The sequence below is a fragment of the Sander lucioperca genome, chromosome 3 (genome assembly GCF_008315115.2).
Source record: "Sander lucioperca isolate FBNREF2018 chromosome 3, SLUC_FBN_1.2, whole genome shotgun sequence".
Lineage (NCBI taxonomy): Eukaryota > Metazoa > Chordata > Actinopteri > Perciformes > Percidae > Sander > Sander lucioperca.
The window spans coordinates 44,729,906-44,750,129 of record NC_050175.1 but is presented as its reverse complement, the minus strand read 5'-3'; the positions used below and the strand labels follow the sequence as shown (position 1 = coordinate 44,750,129).

The following is a 20,224-nucleotide window of genomic DNA, read 5'->3' as shown; positions in this document are numbered from 1 at the left end:
TTGCCAGATTGCCTGCTTCTTCCTGCTGCCTCCTCGTCTGCTCTCTGCACTTTGGGTCCAATTCTGCACCACCCTGACACTTTTACATGCACATTTTTCATTTGAGCAGATCTTCCATCACAATAAAGATTCTGTCTCTACTATGTGCATTTGGTCACTGAACAGGAACCAGTTGGTGAGGAAAGTCGCTGTGTGGCCCGGGCCAAAAACATCATAAAACACCCCAGCCATCCCCATCATGGATTGTTTTATCTGCTGCCCTCTGGCAAGAGGTTTCGCAGCATCCGGTGCAGAATGCCCAAATTCTGCAACAGCTTCTTCCCACAAGCCATCAGACTCCTGAACTCAAAATAACCCCCTTAATAACCCGCTGCAGTGGGCCTCATATGGAATATAACACTGCATACACAGTATTTATTTATAAACGTGCAAAAACAGTATCTATTTTTCTTAACGTGCAATAACTGTTTTCATATGCTGCCATTCAATTTGTGCTGCTTTCAAACTCCTTTTTTATGTCATATTTAAATGTAACACTCTGTAGCATTTGTATACCTTTTGTTTTTAGTGAAAATACAGTATTTATGAGCAAGTGGAACAACATTTCGTTCACATGTGAGATGTGCACTCTGTTTGTACAATAAAAGCTATCTATGTATCTAACAACAGGTTCTCACACTCATCTCGTAAAATATGGACGCTTGGTCAGGTGCCTTTGTCGTTCTTATTGACGCTAAAAGTCTCCTTTAGCGTTATAAGTAAACGCGCTTGGTCGGGACTATTGCCGTCCCTTTAGCGCTATAAGTAAACGCGCTTGGTCGGGACTATTGCCGTCCCTTTAGCGTTATAAGTAAACGCGCTTGGTCGGGACTATTGCCGTCCCTTTTGACGCAGTTATGTTAAGGAAAAGGTCGTGGATGGGCTTACGGTTCCGTGACACGCGGGAAGAACGGGATGGTTATGTTTAGGAAAGGGTCGTGGGTGGGCGTACGGTTCTGTGACACGCGGGAGGAAAATAAAAAGCGACTATAGCAAGCGTGACATGGTTATGTTTAGGAAAGGGTCGTGGGTGGGCGTACGGTTCTGTGACACGGTTCTGAGTCCTGTGTTTGTTTGACCCATCCACCACCCCAACCAACCTCGTTGCGCGGAAATTCGCCCCTACATACTACTCGCTAAATCCTATCTAACTGCTGCTCTCCCCAGTGCGTTACACAAATACGCTGAAAGACGCCTTTTTCGTCACATCAGACGCTGACAGCCACTGTCCAAACGTCCTTATTTTACGAGTTCGGAATGAGAACAGGTTGTATCTAAAGTCAAATTGCCTTTACAAATCACAGTGTGAGAGACAACCCAGCAAGACTCAACAGTCTAAAACGTCACTGAAGCTTTAAAATACAGTACATGCACAAAGGGAACTTCGGAGATAAAGCAGCTGGAAATGCATTCTCTTTTATTTATTTTCATGCTGTGAAAGTTGTTGTTTTTTGGATTGTGGTCACACAGCGGAAACAGACGAGTCTCCGGGTAAGAACTGAGATTTCACAAGCATTGCAGGCTTGCTGACAGAAATGGTCTGTGATTGATGCGTTCAAGATTGAATGCGCCCAAGCATATAAAATTAGTACTTGTTCTTTGGATATGCATATTGCTAATGTGCCATTATAGCTACTAGTGAAGAATACAGATGATCAGAGTCCATATGCGTCACATTAGCTTTGTATTTGACAGCAATTAAGTAAATAAAAATACATATATTGATCAATGACTTTTTTGAATTTTTGAATGAAAATTTGGATTTATTACAAGAAATATAAAAAGAAGAGCTAGAGGAACCACAAGGGGCCTGCTTGAATGACCCCTCATGTGCAATATGTTGACTTTTTTAAGTGCAAACTACTGGATCTACTTGATTTATTCTAGTGCAATAATTACATTTATAAATTGCTTTAATACTAGTGAAATAATTACATTTAAATTACATGTATACTAGTGCAGTAGTTACATTTATGCTAGTGCAATGAATCTTAATGCAGTGCAAAATTACATCATATTAATTTTACCTATTGTTTTAGAGCCTGTGTTGTCGGTTGTAGATGTTTTTTGCTGAAGTTGTTGTGCTGTTGTGGTGTCTTTATCGCACTGATCAGAAGGCAAGGCAAGGCAGCTTTATTTGTATAGCACATTTAAGCAACAGGGCAATTCAAAGTGCTTTACATGAAAACAGATAAAAAAATTAAAAACAGATAAAATACAAGAATAAAAGTTACAGTGCAGTATAAGAAATTAAACATTAAAGAGAAGTTAAAACAGTTAAATATATAAAAGCAGATACAATAGGAATTCCTCTTTATATGCTTATATAGATTGTCATACAGTGTCAACAATGCAACTTCAGTATAATAAATGTAGAGTTATTTAAAGAAAGGCAACATCAAAAAGATAGGTCTTCAGCCTTGATTTAAAAGTACTGAGAGTTGCAGCAGACCTGCAGTTTTCTGGGCGTTTGTTCCAGATATGTGGAGCATAAAAGAAGTAGCGCTCCAAATTTCCAGATACTCATCTTTGGTGACTCGGACTTGGACTCTGGCCCCAACACTAGTAACTCAAGACTTGACTGGGACTCCACAGTTGGTGACTCGACTACAACACTGTGTCAGACTTCTTCAACACATAGCAAACGCTGTTGAAATCAAAAGCTGGAAGCTTACAACAACATGGACATGTTTCAGCTCTTATTGAAAAGAAGGATAGAAGTCATCAATCTGCCGAACAGATACATACAGTATTGTTCACTTGTCTTCAGTACATCTTCATAAGTGGTTTTCAACATATATTAGGTATATCAGTGCTTCAAGAGTATTGTTGGCCTAACCAACAAGCTGGCACACATCAAATGCTCTACTATTCCCCGGAGAAACTACACAGATTTTACCCATGTCTCACCTGTCTGCAATCGATGTAAAGCCACAATAGGTACATTTCATTTGTACAGAGAGTCTGGCCACTCTCCATTGACATGTGTTAATGAATTTCCCCTTGGGGATCAATAAAGTATCTATCTATCTAACTTCCTTGAAGGTGGGTACTCTGTTGAAGTTTAAAACTATTGGATCTGCCCAGAGCCACTCTGGTAGCCTGGCTCCGCCCTCCTACGTACTGTCTGGTAGGTCCGGGTTAACAAGAGGGGAAACCACAACAACTATTGGCTTAGCATCACTAGTGTTAGCCTTAGCCAACTCCTTCACCACTAATGGAGCGAGCTGGAAAATCAAACTGTTCCCAAACCCCGTGGGGAGGAGGGCCACAACATCATCCCAAACCCCGTGGGGAGGAGGGCCACAACATCCCAAACCCCGTGGGGAGGAGGGCCACAACATCATCCCAAACCCCGTGGGGAGGAGGGCCACAACATCCCAAACCCCGTGGGGAGGAGGGCCACAACATCATCCCAAACCCCGTGGGGAGGAGGGCCACAACATCATGGCCACCAACAAAACTCAGCAAAGATTGTTCTTGCTCAGGCTGTAACTTCTGGATATTCAGCAGCGTTGCCACAACGGACTGTATCTTTCTCCGCTGCCATTACAGAACTATAACTCAAACTAGCGCACGTCACGACCTCAACATCATCGTTCTCAGCCACTCCCTCTGTTCACTGATTGGACCACCAAATATTTGGTCGGAGAAAACCCAAGAATATAATGCTCTCCCTCGCATTTGTTCCCTACATGTTAGGCTCTTGTATTTTGACCCAGAACTCAAAGACGGCACACAGACACAGAGGAGCAGTTAAAGTGTTTATTAGAACAAACTTGGAATATGCAGAGAGGAATGGTGCAAGTGGAGTAGCTCCGGGTGGGGCCGTAGCTGGAGGTAGGCGGACAGGGTTGTGGCTGGGCAGACTGAGACTCGACGGAGGGCGGCGGTGAGAGTCCCGTCCTGACTCACCCAGGTGGTTGTTCGGAGAGACGAGTGACAAGGCGAGCGGCGATGAGAGCAGAGTGGAGAGGCAGGCAGTGATGAGAGCTGAGCAGTGAGGCGAGAAGGCAGCAGGAAAGCAGGTATCAGCAGGCGAGCAGTAGGTCCAGAGACGGGATCACTGGAATGGTTGTAACGAGCTAGCGCTGAAGAGGTGAACAGCCCGGGTAGAAAACTGCTAGGTGATTAGTGGAGTGGTGCTGCAGCTGAGCTGGAACAGAGCAGGAGAGAATGACCACACCTCTTGACCTAGATTCACTAGGACATGCCTCTCGCCACAGCAGGTAGGACACGCCTCTCGCCACAGCAAGTGGGAACAAACACACAGACAACAAACACAGGGGAAAAGGGAAGAGGATAACAGGCAGGACAGGGAAACAGACACTGACCCATAACACTATATTGCCTTTCCTCGGAATACATATTAATCGGTTCAAAAAGGCTGCAAGTCTCCAACCCAGTTGTCACCATCACATATCGTTAATAATTAGTAAATTGGGCAATTAGCATTGGTAGCATTCCGTTTCAAACAGCTGAGATGGATGTTTCAAGCCAAGATCACAGCTAAAACCCCAAATGAATAAGTAGACCTATACAGCTTTAATTAGGTCCAGCGTTCAGGTTGTGTTCTTTACAGAATTATGAAGTATTTGTGGCCCTATCACGCCATTTATACTCCATTTCTCTTGTCAGTCTCTTGATCCTGCATCCTCCATTAGCACTAAATGTGTTGTACGACAAGGGTGTTCCATTCCATCCAAATGAAATAACTGGCAACAAATCAGCTGTTAGCTTCCTTGCTGTGAGTGGAGGTAGCACAGCCTAACGATAAAATCCTATGAAAGGGATTAAGAGGGGACTACGTGGACACCTACAATTGGAGACATGCTGAACTGATCGAGCTCAAGCTGCAATTTTAGAGATTATCATGACACAACAGACTTTAAGTAAATAAGTAAACATTTCATTTTCACAGAAATAATCATGTCTTACAAAAATAAATATCACTCTTCTTTAAAGTGCAATAATATCAAAAGGATAAATCATGTTTTAATCTATATAGATGTATATATTTGTTTTCTTTTTAACTCCAGAAATCCACCATCATACTAATGTAATAATGTGAATCATAAACCCTCCTTGGCTGTGAATGAATATTTAAATGGCTTTAAAGTCTAAACATGAATCATCATACACATAAAACACAGACCAGACACCTAACTGCTTCTGTATAACTTTAGGAAGAACTCCACTTTAAGTTTTAAACAACATACCCCTCTTCTCTTAACATTAACAATCATTTATAGCCTGTCAGGATACCTTACAAACCCAAAATAAAGCATTATCAGGGAGTGAGGACACCAGCACCCAGTATCACACTTACAGCCACAATACACACCTGTTAACTAGCCGCTAGCGCCAGTATTTACAAAACCCGATTCCCGCGGTTATAAACGCGGCTCTTTAACTCGGCTTCACACATCAAAAACTCCATAACCAACTCATCACAGCTTCAATACACCACGTACACCTCAGGAGGAAAAAGTTTCGTCATTTTTACCGAGTACCAACCTGGAAAACAGAATCACGAAGTCAGTGAGTGTAAGAGCAAACTGCCATCTTCGTCTCCAAATCTCTGTCTGAGAGAAGAGGAAGGTGTCCGTCACCTGGGCACTGTGGTGTAACGATACCCGCACTTCGGTTCCGCTTTCTTTGCTTCCCCCCTACGTTAATATTGTCTTACACAATAAAAGTTGAAATTCTACTAAATGCTGCGCTGGTTATTGTGTTATCACATAAGGGTGTATCACACACTCCCCTACAAATAAAAGTGGCTCCTGACACAAGATATCCTTGTTATCCTTGATAACAATTTCACTCTGAACATTCACACACTTTTTTTTTTTTTCAACAAAAACACATTCCCACTCTCAATTAGTGTATCCTATATGTCCTATAAAGTGCATGTTCCAGATCTCATCTGTTGAGTATGCAATGTATGATGTATGTATGGTGTTTAAACTCTTCAGGTGAGTTTGGAATGTATGTAATTGTCTTTCATGGCGTCTCATCCACAGTGAGCTGGGTACACAACAGGTAGGTAAGGGTATGGGGCGATGGATGGGGGTTGGAAGTGGTGGAAGTATGATGTACAGAGACACTGGTGAGTACACTGTACTGACTGGATTCCAACTGCACTCACAGTGGGCCGCTGGTTGATAAGCTGGTTGACTCAGGGATGGGTAAGTAAACACATAACCTGGCCGGCTTTCTCTCGTGGACTGTCTCAGTGGGATCTGATGTTCAGGTTGTGGTGTGGGGACATTGTTCTCTTGATGGACAGCATGCAGTTCCTCTTGAACAGTTGCAGGTGGAAGCTGCTCCATGCCATGTTCATCCTCACTGAATGTCCCCTGTTCCTCATCTCTAACACTCTCCTGGTCCTGTTCAGGTTCTGCATGAATCGTTTCTCCCAGGTAGGTCTCATTCTGTTCAGATCTGTTTTGGAAGTCAGGAGTAACATGTGGCACAGGTAAGTAACTTTCAGCTCTTGGTTTCTCCATCGGTATTCGCAACCAGTAGCGAGGCATGCCTTCCTCTTCCTCAGAGTCACTTATATCTGGGCCCTGTGTGGGTTTCGGGATGTCTGAAGCTCTCTTCTTTCTCTTTTGTGACTCAGCTGTGTTGGTGGTCGGGTTCTGAAGAGGCTCTACAGGTAGGTCGTTGACTTGCAACAGGAGGTTCCTGTGTAGAGTGCGATCTGGTCGGCCTCCCGCCTCAGGGCTTACTTTGTAGACAGGATTATCTCCAACCTGTTCTCTCACAATGTAGATAAGCTGCTCCCAGTATGGTCTAAGCTTTCCAGGCCCCCCTCGTTCACTGAGGTTGCGTACAAGGACTCTGTCCCCAGGCTGAAGAACCACACCTCTGCTCCTTTTATCGTAGTATTTCTTCCCTTTGGAGCTGGACTGTCGGCTGTTTGCGTCTGCTATACGGTATGCCTCAACCATTTTTCCTGCCCATTTCTCAGCATATCCTTTTGGTCCATTAGTTTCAGCTCCCTCATCTGTTATGAAGCCGAAGAGGATGTCCACAGGTAGGCGAGGATGTCGGCCATACAACAAATAGTACGGGGAGAAACCTGTGGCCTCGTGCCTTGTACAATTATACGCCTGGAGTACATGTAGCAGGTGGTCCTTCCAACTCTCCTTCTCTTTCTCTCCCAAGGTGCGGAGCATCTGCAATAGTGTGCAATTGAGTCTATCTGCAGGATTGCCCTCGGGGTGATACGGAGAGGTTCTCGAGTGGGCGACACCAGCTAATTGCCTGAGAGTTCTGAAGAGTTCATTCTCAAACTCTCGACCCTGGTCGTGGTGGAATTTGGCCGGGTATCCAAATCTGGGGATGAAATCATTTAAAAGCCTGCCAGCAGCCTTCTTACCAGCCTTGTTCCTGGTGGGGTAGGCTTGCGCGAATCTGGTAAAGTGATCAACCACTACCAGGATATACTCATATCCACCTCTGCAGGCCTCCAGGTGAAGGAAATCGATGCACACCAGCTCAAGGGGCGAATTTGATGTAATACTTCCCATTGGTGCTCTTTCATGTGTAGCTGGCTTCTTCTGTTTAATGCAAGGGCACTTCCTGGTCACATACTCCTCTATCTCTCCTTTCATGAAAGGCCAGTAGACTCGCTCCCTCGCTAGGCTCAGAACTTTTTCAACGCCAACATGACACTGTGTGAGTACTGTTCGTTTGTAGGTGGCGGGCAGGACCAGTTGTTGTCGACCTGCACTCTTCCTGTAGAGAAGGTCATTCTCTATGTGTAATCTGCTCCACTCTCTTAACAGCCTCCTTGTGTGTGTGTCCATTCTCTCTTTGTCATCCTCTGTAGTGGTGTGTCGTTCTCCTTCAACGCCATCACTTTCCCAATAGCGGGGTCTTTTCTTTGTTCCCTCATAAGCTCATCATGACTGACTTCCTGCAGAGGCTCAACTTGAGGTTGGCTGTGGGATGTTAAGTTGAGGGCTGCCACCCAGTCCACATCTCCTTGTTGTGCTCTCTGGCTTCCTTCCCATACAGCACACACTGCCTCCTCCGATATCTCTTCCGAACACTCAGCCATGAAGGTGTCGATGTCCAGGGGGCAGCGTGATAAGGTGTCAGCATCGATGTTGGTTTTGCCTGGCCGTTATTTGATGTCAAAGTGGAAATCGGCCAGCTGCCCCACACACCGGTGACCCAATGCGTTGAGTTTGGCAGTAGTCAGAATATATGTGAGGGGATTATTGTCCATGAAGACTGTGAAATGCGGGACGTAGAATAGGTAGTCACTTCTCACATACCGCCCACTTCAACGTGAGGAATTCAAGCTTTCCACTGTGTAGGTGATAATTTTGTTCCACTGATGTTAGTGTGCGTGACCCTTATCCAATCACCCTCATCTTCCCATCCTGGTTCTGATAAAGAACTGCACCGAGACCTTTTTGGGAGGCATCTGTGTGGAATGTGAAGGGGCGATTGAAATCGGGATACGCCAGCACTGGGGGTTTGGTCAGCCGGTCCACAAGCTGCACTGTAAACCCGAATAAGTTACCAGAACTCAAAAAATGTGAGGCAATCAGTTGCCACAATTTTTTTAAGTTGATTAACTTAAAAGTCAAAATTTTCCAGAACTTAAAAGGTTGGATGAATTGCTACATGTACCTTTTGATAACAGTTAAATTAAAAGTGCTCATTTAACCTATCTCAAATATTTGCAGTTAATATGACTTACAGTTTTCTGTTAAGGCAGCTCAATTATTTTCAGTTATTATGACTTAAAGTTTTGAGTTTACAAACCACAGGAATAAGTTCACAGAACTTTAAAAAAATAAGTACACAACCACACCAGTTTATGTTAACCAAACTCAATGTTTATTAGTTTGTGTTGTCATTGTTTTAAGTACACATTAGTCAAATATGTTGAGTTTGTTTACTTAAAAACATGTGACTCAAAACTTAAAAATTTTGTGGCAACTGATTGCCTCACTTACATTAAGTTTACCTAACTTAATATATCTAAAAGTCATGAAAGTCCGCTTTTGAACAGTTAAATTTAAAATTAAATACAAAAATAAATAAACATTTATAAATTAAAATAAATAGAATAAAAAAAATTATTTTAAAATATACTTAAATAAATTGTATATAAATAAATAAATACATTTGAGAGATTTTTAAGAAGAAAAACTTCTAGCCTTCCAAATGTGTTCCTGGTCACTTAAGGAACACACCGACTTACTGGGACTTTAGCTTATTCCCCATATCCCCCAGAGTTAGATAAGTCCATACATACCCTTCTCATCTCCGTGCGTGTCTGACGCACCCACTGCTAGCTGCTGAGAAACAGCAATCTTCTAACCGTATACATACTGACAACTATTCTCAGAAAGGGTGAAGCACTGATACTTCTGCTACTTGGGCAGAGTGATTTGCACCTGAGAAGCCCCGTGGTGAGGAGCAGAGAGTTCGCCTGGAGTTCTGCAAGCAAATCACTCCACCCAAGAAGCAGTGCTTTGCCTTCTGAGAATATAGTTCCCAGTTTGTATACGGTTAGAAGATGGCTGTGTCTCATGTGACCTTGTTATTCGTACACGCTGTGACTATACAAATCACAACATGTAAATAGGAAAATGTTGGCGTTATTTTGTCACTTATTAGGAGCATAGATGGAGCCGGTTACCTCCAGGATCTGTGCTAAGCTAGGCGTGGGTGCATCAGACAGAGTTACGACACGCACGGAGATGAGAAGGGTATGTATGGACTTATCGAACTCTGGGGGATACGGGGAATAAGCCCCAATAAGTAGGCGTGTTGCTTTAAGGCCCTAGGAAATAAATATGTATCACAAATTTCTGATATTGACCAGACAACTAATCAGATAGTCAGGAAAATAATCGGAGTAATCAAAAACAATAATAAATAATACCAAAATGAAATTATTGTTTGCTACAGCTATAAAAGAAAAAAAAACACTGCTTTTGGCTTCCTGGTTAATTCCTGAGTAAGGCAACAGGGCAGCAATTTGGGTGAAATTTCAAAAATTCTATAGACTGTTTAAGAACATTTTCACTTAAAACTCTAAAATGTAAATGTTTTACATAACCAGTATCAAATGCACAGTGAAATGTGGGTCATCTTGTGCAGCCCACAATGGTTAAGAAAAACATTAAAACATACAAAACATTAGCGTTACTTTTGCATTATATTAATGAGAACAAAGGCATATTGTGTAGTTTGGGCCTATTGGCTGAACACCTGCAAAGTAGTGCAGTAACTTTTTGAGGCATTATTTAGACAAAAGGAGATAACTTTGAACTAGCCTTTTATAATGCTTTACCCTGCAGCCTTTTTTCAGATGAGTTTCTACATCATTAAGCCATTCTTGAGGGTCTGCAACCTTGGTGGTAGTTTACCACTTTCTAACCTGTTCACATCTTTAATGCAATCAGACAAATGGCAAACATAAAGTGGACTAATTGCAAAATTCACAAAGCTCATTTGAATCATTGAACCTGTTCAATGTTCCACTGGGTCAACCTATGAAATGTGTAAAAATCTATTTACCTGTTCATCATTGATTTTTTTTTTTTAATTTTAGCCAGAGCATCTGCTGTCTTCCCAGTTTTTGATGCCTTCTGTCTGAATAAGGTCATCGGTTGAGGAAGATGGCGGTCAAGCTCAGCATAGCATGTGTTGGGCAGGTTTTGATTTGTAATCCGCTGGAACTCTGCATACAACTGCATAGAAATAACAGCAGGAGGAGAACACTTAAAAAAAACAGTCCAATTTGAAGAATCTAGCACACATTTATAAAGCAAAAATATCGGCCAAATGAGTAAGAATCACAATTTTCACTTTAAAAGAGAGAGCTGATCCATATTACCTCCGACTCTATTTTGAGAGCAGGCCAGAGGTCCATGAGCTCGTTCACTGGTGGGCAGGATATCACTATGGTCTATCGGCATAGGGGGAATGTGGTCTCCACCATCTTTCTTCAACAATATTTGCAAGCAAATACAAAGTAAAATATGATCTGTTCAGTGCCAAAGGTTAAATATCAATTAGGAAGATGATATTCGTGAACAGAAGACATTCATGAATTGTTGACTTGAATACGGCAAAAAGCATTATTTTGATCAAACAGGCAAGTAGAATAAACAAATGATATGTGTATGTGGGAGTGTGTATGATTTAGGGTTACCACACTAAAACATTGTCTGAAAAAAAACCCAATTTAAGTTACTGGTATTTAGAGGTGTGTGTGTGTGTGTGTGTGTGTGTGTGTGTGTGTGTGTGTCATTGGATTACCTGGTATCTTTATCACATCTCCAGTTATCTTCCTTAACTTTTTGAAACTGGAACAGAGAGATGCAAAGGCATAAACTGATCTGAAACTGAACAAGTAAAAGCATTCAAAGAGTGTCGAATTATAAATACTTATAAATGTTCCCTGTTAATGATCTTTTCATTTGATCCCTAAAGTGTGAAGTTACTAAAGCCATCAAGCAAAATTAACATTACTGTAAAGAAAAGCAGCAGCACTTGAACCTTACTGCATGCTTAATCAACAATAATGCCATTTCTACAAACCAAAGCTTTACTGTTAATGGTTTTTACTTTATTCATCTTTGTCATGAAAAGCAGCTTGCCTCCAGCAGGGTCGTTTGTTTTAAAACCAACGCAACACAAGTGGGCGAGCACGGGCAGTTGACTCGTGTTCTGTTAACAGCAATCTCCGTGTCTCAGACAGTCTGCTCACACAGAATTTAAAACGAGCGTCCCTAGAAGCTACAGGGAGCGCGGACTTGCAGTGTAGGAACTCAGTTTGACTCATTATGCTCGTTTATGCTCTTTTAATATGATATTGGACCTTAGCGGTGCACTATTGAAAGTTTCCATCAACAAAAAACTAACTATCGCATATGAGGTGTCTGTTAGTGCTTCTACTAACAACTCATTTTCTAACACCACCTTTAAGCGGGGAATGAGCGTGTGATTACTAGATTTATCCGTCGTAAAATTCTTCAGTGAGTCTGGTAGTGGTAGGTCGCTAGCTGTGCTGCTGGAGTGTGTAACGTTAGTGGTCGCGCTAATTAGCTAGCTAGCTAGCTCTTTAGCAGCTAACCTATATCTGACAAGTTGCCAATCCCTACAAGACTTCCGTGATAAGCCAGTGAAGGGCGGGGGCTTGGAGAAGTTCTACACTCTGAGACAAACGCATGTAAAAATGTATAATGTATAAAAGAAGTAAAAGTGAATGAATATTAACATTCAAAACTTACAGTAAGTCCAGTGAGGCTGATTGCTGCTGCGTAGGTAGTAACTTCTGCAAGCCTACTGTCTGTTGCTTCCCGCCTTGCTGCGTTGTTCAAACTGTTCTTCTTCTGTTTTTTTCCAAAGAGCGGTAAGGAAGGTAGTATGCATATTAGCACCACCTTCTGCTTCGCAGAATCAGAGATTAACTCGGCATAAAAAATGATCCCTGCAGCTGCTCAACACTTAAATAAAAATAAAAAATATATAAGCAACATTAAATTGATGACAATAAAAATGCAAAAAATAAATACATTTTGTCCTCCACTAATGTCTAATGCATTTCAGACCATTTGCCTCAATCAAATTGTTACTGTTTTAAAAATACAAAAAATAAGTTTTTTTAAATCACCCCTATTTGAAACAATAGAAATAACAGGACTTTATCATTCTTAGTATGTAATTACTTAATTCTATTAAGTTGCACTTAAGTTATGTTTTTAAGTTATGCTTACTTATACACAAAATAGTTCCATTTAATCAAAAAATATTAGTTAACAATACTCAAAAATGAAGAACATGTTACACCAACTTGACAAAATTAAGTTAGTATAACTTTTTCTAAAATTTTGAGTATACCCCACTTAATCTATTTAATTACTTTGAACATTCGGGTTTACAGTGTGTTCAAGGATCTGTTGGTGTTGTATATTCCATTCTACCGGAGTACGGGAGGACTGCTGATTGCATTTTGTTTTTCCTCGTGGTGGTTTGGGCGGAGGGGTGTTGGGCTTCGACTGGAGCAGGTCGTACAGGGGCTTGGCTATACGTGAGAAGTCCTGCACGTATGATCGGTAATAACTCAGGAACCCAAGCCAAGCAATTGTCTTTCAGTGCCCGCACTGCTTCAAGGTCCATTTTTACTCCTTCCGCTGACACCAACCAGCCGACATATCAGACCTCCTTGCGGAAGAGCTCGCATTTCTTCGGCTTCAGCTTTACCCCGTGGTGTTGCAAGGCTTGGAGGACTCTGCGTAGCACCTGCACATGCTCATCAAAGGACCTGGAGAAGCACAACACGTCATTGAGGTAAGGGATGCAGCACTCATCTCTCAGCGTGTCGAGCATACCTTCCAGGGCTGAGGTGACTGATATCAACAGGAGGAAGCCAGGACTCGGGTGGAGAGGTACTGGGAGAGACAACGTGTGGCACGCCAGCCTGGATACGACTCCACAGACCCATGGGAGAAGACAGAGAAACATAACAAGTCCATGCACAGGCTTAAGTAATGCCCCCACCTCTCTTAATCAAGCGGGATGAACCCCAGGTGTGCTGATGCGCAGTCCCGTGTACCGGTAAGGGGGAGGGGAAAACCCCACTCTGCCACACATGCAATAAACCAATCAGAGTGTCATCTCCCATTCCCTTTAAAAGCCAGGCGCGTTTGTACCTTGGCGCATTGCTATTATGATGGCAGATTTGCTAAGCAGGAAGGAGAGATTTTCAGGAGAAGAATCTGCTCGTGGGTAAGGTGAAAGCGCCAGTAACCATAATAACATACATATAATAATGTATAATAAACAATAAAACAATAAAACTATTTCACATTGTAATATTTTTATTTTTAATCTTTTGCATGTTTGTGTGCTGCGTCCCTGTGTGTGTAACAAGCATAGTGTGCGCACGCATTTTACTAATGCGCTGTTAAAATAACAATGAAATGCTGCGCTAGACTTTAGACCAGGTTTTTGTTGGTCAATGGCGCGATCACTTTCCACTGCCTCAAGATAGCAATACGCCCAGAATGCACCTGAACACACCTCCCTGTAAGACCAGCACGCCCATGGGCGCAAAGATGGGCGCAGGTGCGCTTGCTATTTAAACGACGTGGGCGCTGGACGGGAAATTCAACGGTCTTAAGCTAGCAAAGTCACTTGCGTCGGGCTTTGCGCTGCACTGGGCTGGGTGCAAGATAGGGCCCATAGACTTTTTTGGAGTGAGAATGTGTTTGGAAACAGTAGGATATGTTCCCCAAAATTCCACCAGGCACGTCTGTGCTTGTAGAATCCCAAGCATTGTCTTGAGTGGTTTTGCTCCGGCTACTGTAGTGCTGCTGGAGCTGCCTTGTTAATAATGGCTGTCCTCTCTGCAGGAGTTAAGTAGGTATGAATGAGAACTTACTCCAATTGTATTATTTTTAATTAATGCATACACTGTGTGTGTCCAACAGCACGTACTTGTTATTAAACCACAGTAAACAAAATATAAAAAACAGGATGACGTGTTTGTGGCATATGATGTCCTTAAATATTTTTTTGAACACAAAGCAACACAGCCGTTGACTAGCTTTGTGCTTGATTACTTTAAAATATGCAGAAAACAGGATAAAAAGGTTTAATCAAAAGGTAGTGAAAATATGGATGTGTGCGGGGGGAAAGAAAAGAAACCCTGTTGACTGAACAGATGCAGAATTTTGTCGTCGAAATACGTATTCATTCCAGATAACGGTATGTCAACCAGCCAATTTAATTTTGACATTAATTACTATATTGCAAAAAAGGTCTACTTGTTGAGGCAGCGACAGTGTTCACCACATTGCAGACCCAGTACAAAGAAGAAAAATATTCTTAGTTTTTTTTCTCTTTCTAAACATTCCACTCCAGATTCAATTTGCTGGCAACCCCTAACCAGGTATTGTTACTTTTCTTTTTGAATGACAACCTATTTTCCACCTGTCAAGATATCAGGCATGGCACACACAAACAAGCACAGTTTCTCAGGTAAAGGTTATGGACTTGAAGAATGTTCTCATTAGTTCTCTGAACATTCACTATCAGTATACTGCCACCATTGTTTGTGTGTGTGTGTGTGTGTGTGTGTGTGTGTGTGTGTGTGTGTGTGTGTGTGTGTGTGTGTAAGTGTGTGTGTGCGTGCGTGCATGCGTACCTATCTGTGTGTGTGCGTGCGTGTGTGTCTGTTTGTGTGTGTGTGTGTGTGTGTGTGTGTGTGTGTGTGTGTGTGTGTACACATGCATATGCAGGGATAATGAGCTCATAGTGCACTCAAAGTGTGAGGTTGTGTGCTGAAAGCCAAGGTGGTAACTAACACTCTGACAACACTCTCCATCACCTTAAACCCCCTGGTGTTGAGAGCACCAGATAGAGCACAATTATGTTCATTAGCTTCTCTAGCTGTCACTCATGCACTCACAATAACACGTTGCTGTGTCCAACTCAATGCCAAAATACATTAACACAAAAGCTGCATGAAGTTTTATGCCGTACAAACCATCCAATATGAATGCAATGAAATAAACGTTTGGGTAAATGCATCACTCTGTAACTATTTTGTGAACAAAAAAATGAAATCAATATTTTGTTCATGTGATTTGATTTTCCTAGCAAGACACCTCAGGTTGCAGGAATGCATTGTAGGCAGTTTTTCTAGCTATGACTACTGCTTGTGACATATTAATTAACTTAATCTTACTAGCTTGTGAGAAAAAAGAGAGCTAATAAAAAATAATATATTGATTATCCTACTTAAAATGGTTTTCAGGAGCCATACCGAGGACTGCTGAGATGAAAAACGTTTTTTTTGTATCAATGTGACTCTGAGTAGTAAAGTGACTGTCAATGAGCTCTGTGCTTGTTTTTTTCCACTATGTGTAATACATGTAGAGAGGTTCGCCTACACAGCCTACACATATGAAAATTGCCCTTCTGCTTTTGTGTTGGAGAAAAACATCAGAGCCTGTGAGAGTAAATTCTAGTGGATTTAATACATTCGTCACCTTAGGCCAAGATTAAACCAAGCGGCGGTGAAATAGGAAGTGACAAATGGTGCCTGTACTGAAGAGCTGCCTATTGTGTATCAGCTGTATGTTGTGGGGGTGTTTGTGTTGGCTCCTTTTTGTAATGTATAATGATATGTGTGTGTGTTGTGCATGTGTAATGTCCTATCGCTCTGTGTCTTCTCTGTGTGTTGATGTAAAACGAGAGAGAGAAAGAGGTAACAGGATAAGGTAAGAAAGGGACAAAAAAAGGGTTTGACATTACAGATTTTTCTTTTCAGTAGCAGCACTTTATAAAAATCTTAGGGCTCTGTTCGCAGAGAAGCACTAGGCAAGGCAAGGCAAGGCACACAATTCACAGTGTAGTATAAGAAATTCTTAACATCAAGCAACATCAAAAAGAAAGGTCTTCAGCCTTGATTTAAAAGAACTGAGAGTTGCGGCGGACCAGCAGTTTTCTGGGAGTTTGTTCCAGATATGTGGAGCATAAAAACTAAATGCTGCTTCTCCCTGTTTAGTTCTGACTCTGGGGACAGAGAGCAGACCTGTCCCAGACGACCTGAGAGGTCTGGGTGGTTCGTAGTGCATTAACAGATCAGAAATATATTTAGGCCCTAAACCATTTAGTGATTTATAAACCAGCATTTCTCAGACAGCTGCAGCTGTCTGATTGATTTTTTTAGGTAGACCTGTAAAGACACTGTTACAGTAGTCTAGTCTACTGAAGATAAAAGCATGGACAAGTTTTTCCAAATCCTGCCGAGACATAAGTCCTTTAACCATTGATATATTCTTAAGGTGATAATAGGCCGACTTTGTTATTGACTTAATGTGGCTGTGAAATTCAGGTCAGAGTCCATGACTACATCAAGATTTCTGGCTTTGTCTGTTGTTTTTAACATTGTCGTTTGAAGCTGAGTGCTGACTTTCAATCGTTCCTCTTTTGCTCCAAAAACAACCACCTCAGTTTTCTCTTCATTTAATTTAAGGAAATTATGGCACATCCAGTCATTAATCTGTTCAATGCATTTAGTCAGTTTTTGTATCGGACTGTAGTCCCCAGGCATTAAGGTTATGTAAATGTGTGTGTCATCCGCATAACTATGATAACTTATCTTGTTGTTTTCCATAATCTGAGCCACCAGTCGAAAAGAAGACACTATAGCTGTGTTGCTGAGACGGAGAGATGAAGCAGCAGAGAGCCATGTCTCGTCACAGAGTAGGGTGGGGTGGGGAGGGGTGTGCAGCCTTGGTGGCTGGGACGAAGCTGCAACAATTCGTCAAGCGTTGCACTTAGCTGATCTGTGCTGTGGTGCCTCAGAAGTTCAATATATCTCCACATAGCACTCTGCAAAAAAGAAAAAAATAACACCAGCTGTGCTGTTGCATCTGCCAGGCCACCAAGCACAAACAAACACATATTTCTTGGTGAAGTAGGGCCGAGCTGAGTGGGGATCAGACCGGAGGACCGAGAGGGCAGTTCCAGGACACTGCTTCGGAGGTGCTGTGTGTTAGGCGCTGAAGCATTGGTGAAGTCAACACATTCTCAATCCTATTGCGTTAAAAAGCGATGCTTGGTCAGGTGCCTTTGGCGTTTGTTATTGACGCAAAAAGTCTCCTTTAGGGTCATATTTTGACAAGCTTGGTCGAGACTCTTGGCGTCACTTTATGACGCTCTCGGGACTGCCGTCCAAGCCCTTTGGCGTTATATTTACATATGTTTATATTATATGTTTTGTTTATATATATTTGTTTCTTTGTAGGTGTTTTTTAATGGGAATATGGATCTTTCAGATCAATTTAAGAGTGCCTATAGTTACCATTTTTCCACATTTTATCGTGTAATGCATCAAGGGACTCACACCGGTCTGGTCTTGGTCTTGACTTGGTCTCAACCCCTCAAAGTCTTGGTCTCGATACACTCTGGTCTTGGTGATGACTTGGTCTCGGTTTAGGTGGTCTCAACCACAACACTGCTGCACGCATCAATACATTCTAAAAACAGCGGAATGTTGAGACATGATGTGTGAACGAGATTAATGCCTTTTCTATATTTTTCCCCATTGCTGCAGTATGTCCCACTCTCAAAAGACTTGTCTGGAGAGCCTGCTGAACTTCTCAGAAACATGCCTCTTCATACAACTCTTTCCACTGAAAAAATTACTAACATCCGTCTCCCCAAACTGTGTTCTTTTCACAAAAATACCAGGCACAGCATTAGTCATAGACCATATATTCTTTATTATTTTTACAGCACATTTGAAAAAGATTTTAAGTTTCAGTAGTGACTTATAAAGAAGTTGACTCTTAAAGAAGAAAAGTAATCACATAATAGGATAGCAGTTGTTGCATTTTTGCCTTTTTATATTATTATTATTATTATTACTGCAGGAAGACATTTGCTGTCGTTTTTGTTGTTTTCTTAAACAAAATTGTGTTTTATTTAATTTTGTCAATATTAACAGTACAAACGTGAAAATTAACACCAGTAATATAATGAAAGAACACAATGCTCTACATCGCAACACTTTAACCCAAAATGTGTGTTTGTATAGCACTACATCTGGGCTTTTAGTATGCCTGCTACATTAGCAGCCATCTCACTGGTGACTTTAACACTTAGTTTGTACCGTATTTGCACATTTACACGCTAATTACATAGCAGCAGAGGGAGTAACAATATAAAAACAAGAAAGTTCTCATAAATCAGGACGTCTACACCTACAACATTCTCACAGACTGAATCAGCTGCTCATTAAGATAGTGCTCTGGACCAATCCAGACAGGCTCAGTTACTACCTGTGTAGCAAGTCCAACACCTGTCAGCAAATCTCACATGTCATGTACCAAGTGTGCAACATCCAAAAGTAGGTGTTCAAAGCGTGCACAGAACTTGAAGCACAGTTCAACAGAGAGAAAAACAATCTGGCCTTAATAGGCCATTAATGTGTGACAGGAGTGTTTTATGCTGCACCAGGCAAGCCACAACTGCTGGGTCGGCCTGGGTGTGTAGCAAATTGCAAAAGCTCATCGGTCAAAGAACCAATATAAAGGGGAGAGAGAGTGCTAGAAAACTTCAAGAAAAGAAAGAGTAGAAAGTGAGTGAATTGGATGGCCTTCGAACAAAGTTGAATATTGAATGCACTTCCTGCAACTTTGTTACATGATTTGCAAACGACACAACTATAGCTATCAGAGCCCCTACATTATGCATCTATAAAAGAGGATGGAATTTAAAAGATGTACTGGTTTGTTATCCACCCATATTGCAAAATATATTGCAAATGTGCCACTGTGTACCCCACTGATTAAACCAAATTCCTTTGTTTAACTCTTGATGGGACAAAAGTCCCTGATTAAAGATTTGATTACATTGCCCCATGTGGTTCACATTATTGCATGGCCATGTGGCCTCACACAAGAAAAACATGAAGAGTGTGAATTGCTGCATTACTGAGCAGTAGAGCAGTGCTTTCATGATAATAAAGACATCATCCCCATGTTCAAATTCTGTGTCACCTCAATAACTTAACGCTATCAAGTGTTCAGCCTCAAAGAGCTTGGCTTTATGTGCAGACTACAAACACAGCTTTTGCTGTAATTTAATGGTATGCTGTATTAATGACACCTCAGACAACACCACCTACGCACGACAACAGGTTGGCGGTAGAAGTACAACACATGCAGAAAGGATTAAGAAATTCCCATGAGTCCCAGAATTAAATATGGTAGTATAAAAAGGTTGACCAATGTTCCACGACCAGACCATAATCTACTCTCTGAGCTCCTGAGACCCCATTTACACATTTAACATATAAACTGAACTAAGATATCTTATCACAGGCCTTTGCATTTAAAACTGGTATTTAGTTGTCTCCCATTGCCAGACCTTTCTTCACAGCGCTGCAGAGTAAGGTCTGTCCCGTCCACACATAGACTCCTGAATAGGAGAACAAAAACGGTCTGGGTTGTTTGAATTTCTTTACACCAATCACAATTATCTTGAGCGGCGCTAAGCTCCGGACACAGTGACAGTGGCTCTGCAAAATGGTCTCGGGAAGGAACTTGTTTATTTGGTTAACTGTTCACACAATACAGAAATGTGAGCTATTAATAAGCTGGATATATGTTTAAACGTCATTTGCTCT

The 20,224-nt window shown here is 41.7% G+C and overlaps 1 protein-coding gene across 2 annotated transcripts in view; it reads right to left on the bottom strand.

Moving 5' to 3' along the window:
* The window catches only part of dpy19l3 (dpy-19 like C-mannosyltransferase 3), a 616,246-nt gene that overhangs the window by 115,773 nt on the left and 480,249 nt on the right, over positions 1–20,224 (bottom strand). The window lies entirely within an intron of this gene.